The sequence below is a fragment of the Acanthisitta chloris genome, unplaced genomic scaffold (assembly GCF_000695815.1).
Source record: "Acanthisitta chloris isolate BGI_N310 unplaced genomic scaffold, ASM69581v1 scaffold7468, whole genome shotgun sequence".
Classification (NCBI taxonomy): domain Eukaryota; kingdom Metazoa; phylum Chordata; class Aves; order Passeriformes; family Acanthisittidae; genus Acanthisitta; species Acanthisitta chloris.
In genome coordinates, this window is record NW_008688610.1 from 10,703 (window position 1) to 18,091 (window position 7,389).

Sequence of the window (7,389 nt, forward strand, 5' to 3'; positions counted from 1 at the left end):
GAATGCAGTAAGCAAGCAGGTGAATTTAATTATGGATGTTTACAAATAGCCTACAGCCAGAAGACCATTCAGAAATTAATACCTGGTAGTGAAGGGATTAATTACTATGGAAAGGTTGTAGAGTACTAGAATTTGATATTAAAGCTGTCTTTCTATAGAAAATACAAAAGTGTCTTATTCATCTAAGGTTGTTCCAGTTTTTGTTAAATTTAACAGAAGTAACATTGGAATCACTAATGGGCTTGAGTCCCTTACAAAGGAGTCAAAATACCTTGTCAAAGCTGGAGAAGTGATGGGAAGTTGGGGGATACTGGGTATTTTGCAGCCATATGTTTATGCCTCAAATTAAGAAAGTAAAGAAAGATGGAAAAAAAAGTAAACTAGCACTACTGTAAATTCTTCTCCCTATGCACAATGTAACTCCATGTGACTCCTCTTGCATATAATAAAGTTCTACCAAATTGTTATGTTGTACAAAATGACTGATGGATGGGATATTTGCCACTGATTTTGTGTCAGAGGTTAGAAAGGAATTTGTCCAAGCAATGTGAAAACAACAGTGGTTGCGAGGACAGGGTGTAATCATAAATACATTTAGCATTTAACAGACTATGCTTTAAAACCCTGTACACAACTGGGACAGCAGCATACCTGTAGCTAGGAGAAATAGTCCTGAACTACTTTTATATACCAGGTTCAGTGCTGGAAGTGGGTCAACATCACTGTGTCCAAAAACACTTTTAAAACTGAGATGGTCTGCAGCAGGCCATGTCAAACTGCCTATGAAAGTAAGCAGCTGCAGCTCTCCTGTGGGAATGGAGTGAGAGGGGAGCAAGCAGGTGCCTGGGGGACTGGAGCAAAGAAGGAATAAGCAGTCATAAGAAAACTACAGCTAAGGAAAACAAAAGGATAATGAGCCTTGACTGACTGCCAAACAACCCACCAAAGACACTTAGAGGTGATAATGGGGAAGGGTGCCAGATGAGATCAATGACCACACTTAGGCTCCGCTTGAATGTGTAGAGCCACCAAATGTACCTGACCAAAGGAATGTTGGTGCCCCAAAAATTCAGACCCACCTCATCCTGTTGTGTTACTGGTCACATCAGGATGAAACTGCAAAATTATGATACATAAGGCCACCTTGTAGGGGGGGCTCACCAGAACTCAAGGACCACATTGCCTCTGGTGGGATGACTGCTAAAGCTTCTGTGCCTGCCTCCCCTCCCTCCAATGGGACTCATCACTCTTGGGGTCGGCAGGTACTCATAATTGTTAGGGACATAACTATTCCCTTATAAATGGAGTAGACTTTATATCCTTTTTGTAAGGACACACATATTCATAGGTGGAATGAACTTTGAATTTACTACCCAAGTGTGTGTCTGTCCCGTTATCTTGGAATCACTACTGCAGGTCTGTTGGTAATGATGGCAGCTGTAGCAGACACAAGTAGTAAACATCATGGAAGTCCCTTGGTAAGGTGCACCACTGACCTTTTCCTGATCGAAAAGCGTTACTCTGTAGCCCTAAGAAATCCATACCAAAAACTTGCTACATAGGTAACTCTCTGCATTATACCTAAAAGCATGAAGGCTTAAAAAAAAATTAAAACAAACTGCAAAGTAAGTGGGAAGCTGAGCACATAAAACACTTTTGAAAGCTGAAATAAGGTGCCAGACAGCTTCATTTATCAATTAACTTTTTAATTTTTATTACATAATGCATAAACACCACTTGGGGAGAAAAAAGCAAAGAATGACAGGTCTAGTTTAGCAGAACACAGTATGGACTGGCACTAATGAAAAGACCATGGATTTGACTCAGCAGTTAGAAGAAGTGCAAAGATCACTGCCAGTCTAGGCAGATTAAATCAGTGTTAAACCAATACTCAGTCCTGACATGGAATACTGCCTACCAGGTAGGTTACCTGTACTGCAATCCTTTGTAATAAAAGATCCTTAAAAAGGGGTCTACAATTCTTACATGAAACCAGGTAGTTGTTTAGTCTTTATTACAGATTTCTGAATCATCCTAGTTACTTAAGCATTCACCAGTAAATGCTTCAACGGAAGTGCAATTACGTACAGATAAAACCAGTAGAGGCCACTCATGAGTAGGTCAGGCTCCCATTTTGCTAAGTAAGTTAGGAATTTGACTCTTAAAACTTCCAGGTCCTAAACCAGAGATCATACTTTGGGTCTGTTGGGCCTGAAGACGTACGTTGCCTTTTAGTCCTGACATTCCTAACAAGGAATAACGGGCATGTTTAAGAGGTATGTGTACATATCAGACTAATCAGTCTCCATTAAAACATTACACAAATGTCTAAATAAGCAGGGATAGTACTTCTGCCATACATTTGTCTGCGCAGGTGTTCAATACTTAAATCTGAACTAACACTGATTAATCCTTCCAGGACTTTAATTAGTGTTAATGGCATTGGTGGGTTCAGGGATTTTTAGAATCTTAACAGCATATTAACTAATGCACAGATGGATTGAGAAACACCCTAGTCTCTGCACAGGTAACTTTTAGAAAGGTAGATCTTTTGCATCTTTACCTTTAAACAAGTTTTGTAGATTATTTTAGACATTGAGAGCTTTATTCTGATAGTTCCTGAACTCAGCAAGTTTTTGAAAGCTTATTTGGTTCCTTTGATTTTCCCCTCTGGGTCTGCAATCATGACAACCAGATAGTGTAAATAACTCACTGTGCAGCACTCTTAAAAGGTGCAATGTACAAAACCAGTGATAGCTTATCCAGAAAATCCCCATTAGTATCACATTGTCCTAGAACTGAATGAATGGTCTGGTCAAATCACTCTCCACTAAATTCACTCTGAAGTCATAGAGGGAAAAAATCCTTTATCTATTTTCTCCACCTATAAAGAGCAGTTTACATTTTGTAGGTGGCAACACACTGATTGGCCACTCTGGATGACATATCCATTACATCTGGGAACATCTGCTACAGAAGACTCTTCGTTCAAAAGTAGTTTGAAGAAGACTCACCCTTGGAAATCAATCTGTAGTAGGCAGGACAAAACACACCTTTTTTCAAGTTATGTAGCAGAAGAGTTGCTGCTGTAGGAATATTCATTTTGTCAAATTCTGGCCCCTCATCTATGCAATTATCAGCACAGACTTTTTAACAGGCAATCACAGTTCACTTCCTCTCCTATAATCAGAGGTTATTTTTTTCTATTATCAACTTGCTTACCTAACATGAGCAGAGACCTGTAAGATTAATTTTTTTCAATTAAATATAGTAAAATTCAGCATAAGATTGGAAATTTAAATTTTCTGGGGAAGATAGAAACACAAGCTGGGAAAATTGGAAGACACAGATATTCACTTGTGCTCCAGCTCCTAGCACCCAGCACATCTCATTCTTCAATTATAAGAAATTCAGAACCTAAAATTCCAAACCATTCAACTTAATAAGGCCAAATATCTTAATGACAGCCACCTACATACACTAATGTGACTAAACACCTGCTTGCCAGTTAATTCATTCAGTGAAGGAGTATATCTTACTTCAACGTGACTCTTGTAATTTGTATATTCTTGTTGAAGGGCTCAAGAAAACCACTGGGTTTAAAGTCCCTCTCTAGCCAAACAGAAAAAGTAAAAACTACCTCATTCAAGATGCATTAAACCAGACTTTTACTTTTGATGTAAATCCAAAAAGTAGAAAAAATACTGGAAGAACAAAAAAAATTGCCACAAGCTGTATGAAACTACAAAGTTGTACAATTTTTGAAAAGCATACAAAAGATTTGTATTTCCATATCTATTACATAAACATCATGGTTTACCAAAATCTATATATCCTTGCATCAAATTGCTAGATTGACAGTCAACTTTACTACAAAAGTGTATGTATTAAGGTATTTAGTTTCATCAGTCCTGGACTGTTACCAAAAAACTGTACATCTGAATATTTAACGCTACTGACTTAATACTTGAACCCATCTACCTGTGTTTATAAAGGTGTTATTTCATGTTTGCCTTACAGGTTAACATGTCAATTTTCACTGACATTAGAGGTAACATTTCAGATAGCTTTTTTCTACACCAGATGCAAAAAAAGCTTAAATATCAGGGTAATGTTTCCCCAACCCAAAGGAATGAAAAGCAATTCAAGCTTCCTCCAAATGCTCTTGCATCCAAAAAGGCTAACTTCCAACATAATGCAGCATTGTGATATCCCCATGGTTTCCCTCTACGGATCCATAAAAGTTTCAACAAAAGACATCAGGGTCCTTCATTCTTCCAGCAGAACAGTACACAGTGCATCATCTGTATCAATCAATATCGATGCTATCGCCCCGTCATTGAACTCAAAAGATGTTCCTCCATCCACAACCATACAAGCATCCCAGCAGCGGGAACGGACACAGACCCTGTAAAAACCCAAGAACCAAGTTTTCATGAAGTAGCTTAAAAATTTAAGTATCTTACACAAGCATTTAACAATAAGACTGAATTTTCTCTTGTGCGACTCAGTAAATGTTTAATCACATAGTTAAAGAACCATTCAGCATGGTACCAAGCACTAGAAACTCCCAAATTACCAGTACTTTGTATAGACTTAGGATAAAGTTCAGAGAGGACTGAGGGACTTGTTTAAATGGATACCATTGCTCCTAGAGACTGAGAACAGTCTGTAATGTAACACTTGCTGTTGAAGGCTGCAGTTTAGGTGTATTTTTTAAAGAGAGCTACTGATGATCCCATTTAACCATGATTTACTTTATCTTCACAGAAAAGTTTTTAATTCATTTATGATTCTAATGTCCAGTCTTCACGTTATGTGAAACATACAGTTTCAACTAGCAATGCTTGAGATTTGAGTAATCTGGATATTAATATATTCTATTTTATTACATGAATCATTCAGAGAGAAGGGACAGTAACTTCAAACACAAAGCTGAGGGTCAGACTGCTTGCCAGGCACATTAGTGAATAGACATTGGAACGCATTAGTGTCAATATAAGAGTCTGACTATACTATCTTTAAGCTACTAAATTTAAATCCAAACATATAATTTAAGACATCTCTTTCAGAGCCAGACAAGACAGAATAAAGCCACTAACCACCTTCCCCACCACTTAACTGTAAAAGGAAAATTAACCATTGAAATTTATCCCTTCACATAGCAGAACACAAGAATAGTATAGAGTTCTTGGTCTAAAAAATGTTCTGATATCCAAAACTTAATCAACAGTTATCCAGTGACTTAAATTTTCAGAAAGACACATCTCTCACAGCTATGAAAAGTGCAGAAGCACAACTGCAGTGTCAACACTTAATTGGTCTGTGCATCATCAAAACACAGCCAAGTCTGGACACTGCAGAACAACGTGGAGGCTTGTTCCAATTCCTTTTTTTCATTCTGGGCAGCTACTATACCAAAAAAGATAAAGAACAGCAGTGGGGAGATGTCTAGTATCAAGAGCTAAAGATCAACTGTGACAGGCAGCAAATTCTACATAAGAAAGAAAAATGGGCAGATATCCCTCATAGGTATGCAGATATTTGTTGCTTCAGTATAGTTTTCATAGTATATCCCATGCTTAGGACTCCAAGTAAGACTTAGTCCTGTAGAACCCATGGACGAAAACATGGTTATTTGCTCCTATTTCAACCTCTCCTCTTACCATCTCTTGAGATTGACTCTCCCTTGAAAACTCCCAGATCCAAACGAATAAGCAGCAGTAAACAATTAAACACATGACACCTACACAGTGAGCATCTAATATTGTAGTATTTAGACCCAGTAGCCAGATATGTCCTTCATGACTAGGCCATACAATGCTGTTGTAACACTGATGTGGCTCAAAAGGAAAAGAATTTGGATCCCCTGCAAGTCAGAGTTCCTTCATACATTTGTTTTGATATAAAAGGTTGAATTAACATTTAATAATCCTGGAATATTGTGTTGTTGTCGATATACGTATTCTGAACATATAACTAACAGTTGTACATGATTATAGCAAGCTCCACAAAAATCCTAGAATCAATTAGATCTGGAAAGACATGCAGAAGTCATTAAGTCCAACTGTTAAACTAACACTACAAAGTTCACCACTAAACTGTGTCCCTAAGTGTCATGTCTATATGTCTTTTAAATACCTCCACGGATGATGATTCCACCAGCTTCCCTGGGCAGCTTGTTCCAGTGCTTGACAACTCTTTCCATGAAGAAAATTATCTTAATATTAAATCTAAACCTTGCCCGGTTCAAGTGCCCTAAGTTAAAATGGTGAATTACAAAATATTTCAGTTTGAAAGGGCATCTAATCCAACCTTCTACTCAAAGGAGGCCTTACTTCAAAGACCAATTAGGTTGCTTAGGGCCTTGCCCAGTCAAGTTTTGAGTAGCTCCAAGGACAGTGATAGCTGAGTCTCAGGGCAACCTGTTCTACTGCCTGACTATTCTCACTGAGAAAATTTTTTCTTTCTCATCAGAATCTTATATCCTAAAAAAATCATGGCTGTTGCCTCATATTCTGCTCTGAAGAGAGTTTAGCCCAGTGTCTTCTGTAACCACCATGTAATCATCAGTTACCATTGGCAGCTGAAGACAGCAAGTGGATTCCCCTTTTAGTCTTGTCTCCTGCAGGCTAAACAAAAGCACCATTTGAGTCTGTCCTGTATACACCATGTGTCCTGGCCCCCTTATCCTCTCAGTGGCCTTTTCCTGAATTCGCTCGTTTGTCAATGCCTGTGGCTCATACTGAGGGAAATGGCACACACCCAAAACTGGGCACAGTGAGATTCTTTTATTCTTTAGGACTCTACATGGACCAAATACTTAAAAGGCATAACACAACTTGGAAACATTTTCTTCCTGCTGTTACCAGAACAATACTCAGGCCCCTCAAAACACAAACTGGGTGTTGAAACACTTCAAGGGAAAGTCCTGAAATACTCATACTTCAACAAATACACAGAATGAAATAACTCCACTGACTGCTACAGCCAGCTCTTACTTTGAAGAGAACCCACGCTGACGGCTACTCGAGAAAACTCTGTTTACAATAGGTTCTCGAACACTGAAAAACATCTTTGGTTCTTCTGGACTGTAGAGGAGAGACTCATTGTAATCATTCGTAACTGCAAACAGAGAAATAAGCCATTAGTTTTCCAAAAGAAAATTAGTTACTTTCAGAAACACAAGAAGGAGTGGCTTTGATACCAAGAGGGAATGCTGAGTCTTGACAGATGTTTAATAGCCTTCACCTGCAAAAAAAATTACTCTTACAGAAGATTCCTTTGAGTTCTACTGCATGATGAACACTCAACAGCTCTCTTCAGGTGATTAAATATTAAGTGTTTCAAATCTCAGGAACTGAAGTTCTCCTGAAGAGATATATATAT